Genomic DNA, 1592 nt, shown 5'->3' with positions numbered 1-1592 from the left:
TGGGGACATATATAATACTTTCATCAATAAGGAATTAAAAAAATAAATAAAAATACAAAACAACCCTTTGTTCCGCTCAGAGCTCGCTAGTTTGGGTGGAAAAGGCACAGACTGCGTAGTGTCTGCTTCCCCTCCCGCTCGGTGACACCCCTTCGGCCGTAGCAGAGTCCTCGGCGCCCACCTCCTGGCAGCCAGGACAGGTCGGGTGCGAGGACCCGGTTCACGGCCCACAGGGGGTCCCGGGCAGGCCACCTGCGGGTTCATCTGTGCCGGTGCCTCTCGGGAGCGCTGGGCTCAGCTCTCATGAGTCCCACAACAGGACAGGCCGCTGGGGAGACGCAAGTGTGATGACGGGGAGCCTCAAGGTCAGGGGACCCCCTCCCCTGCACACCACAGGCCAGGCGGGATCCCAGAGGACAGAGGGGAGGAGGAGGCCACCCAGCTCGTCCCAGGACGAGGCAGCTTCAACCAGACGCGGAGAGTGCATCCTGGCAGGTCTCAGGGCTCAGGAGAGCCAGGCCGCTCCCCCAGGAACCCCCCCCCTCCCGCAGCCCCCGCTGCCCCCGCAACGCCTTCTGATCTGCAGTTATGTTTGGAGAGGAAGAGCCCTCACCCCGGGCTCCGGCTCCGTGCAGACAAGCACAGAGCATTGATTGGCCTGCGTGGGCCCTGTCTCATCTCGGGGAACCTGAGTGGGGAGGCGGGGTGAGGTCCTGGCCGCCCCCTGGCTGGTTCTGGTGCTGTGTGATGCCTGCACGGGGTGTGACACGTCACGCCCGCCCCTTCTTATAGGACCGGTGCTGTCCGTAATCAAAGCACGAGAGGGGGCTGGTGGAGGGCGGAGGGGAGGGTGTTCAGAAAGGAGGGGACCAACGAGCTTCAGCGGGAGGGAGACTCGGGGTCGGAGGCGGGACGCCCCCACGCAGCCCCCCCTCAGATGCCGGGGACACCGTCTCGGAGACTCCCGGGATGTGACGGACAGAACGGGAGCGCCCCTCTCTAGCGATGACCGTGAAGAATCTGAGAACCGGTGAGCATTTCACGTTTGCCGATCATCAGGGTTCGCCAACCACATGCGAACCTTACGTCTCCCGCGTCGCTACGCCAGGGATGGCCCAGCCGCCCACCTGCCTGTCTCCTGGGAGACACCCTCCTGTAAAAGTCACGTGGTCAGCCTTTCCTCGGAACCAGAACCACCGGGTTTGGACAACGGACCAGGACGGCGGCCGGAGCTGCCGGAATGACGCGCGGCTCCTGACTCCCGAGGCGGCTCAGCAATGATCTGCCCCGATGCCGACGCCCGTGACTCAGGGGCCGTGGGCGCTGGGACTCCTGGTTCTGGGCGGGTCCTCTCACCCGACACTCAGCCTGCAGCCCCTGTGGTCTGCCGGCGCGCACACGTGTGTGTGTGTGTGTGCACACGCGTGTGCACGCACGATTGTGAACAGACACACCTGCGTTAAAGAAAATCACCAGACCCCCAGTTCTGCTAATGGCACTGCCAGCGACGAAAGTGCTCACACGGGTGCGCGTGGCGGCCTCCTGGGGCACACACCAGCCTGCGCCCGGTGCGGGTTTGCTGCAAAGACCGC

General features: G+C 64.0%; 1 protein-coding gene across 1 annotated transcript in view; it reads right to left on the bottom strand.

Annotated features, from left to right (window-relative positions):
- The window catches only part of DLGAP2 (discs, large (Drosophila) homolog-associated protein 2), a 73074-nt gene that overhangs the window by 55291 nt on the left and 16191 nt on the right, over window positions 1-1592 (bottom strand). The gene's annotated exons all lie outside the window — the stretch shown is intronic.

The sequence above is a fragment of the Myotis brandtii genome, unplaced genomic scaffold, assembly GCF_000412655.1.
Source record: "Myotis brandtii unplaced genomic scaffold, ASM41265v1 scaffold646, whole genome shotgun sequence".
Lineage (NCBI taxonomy): Eukaryota > Metazoa > Chordata > Mammalia > Chiroptera > Vespertilionidae > Myotis > Myotis brandtii.
The sequence above is the reverse complement of the archived record's forward strand: the minus strand, read 5'-3'. Positions and strand labels throughout refer to the sequence as shown.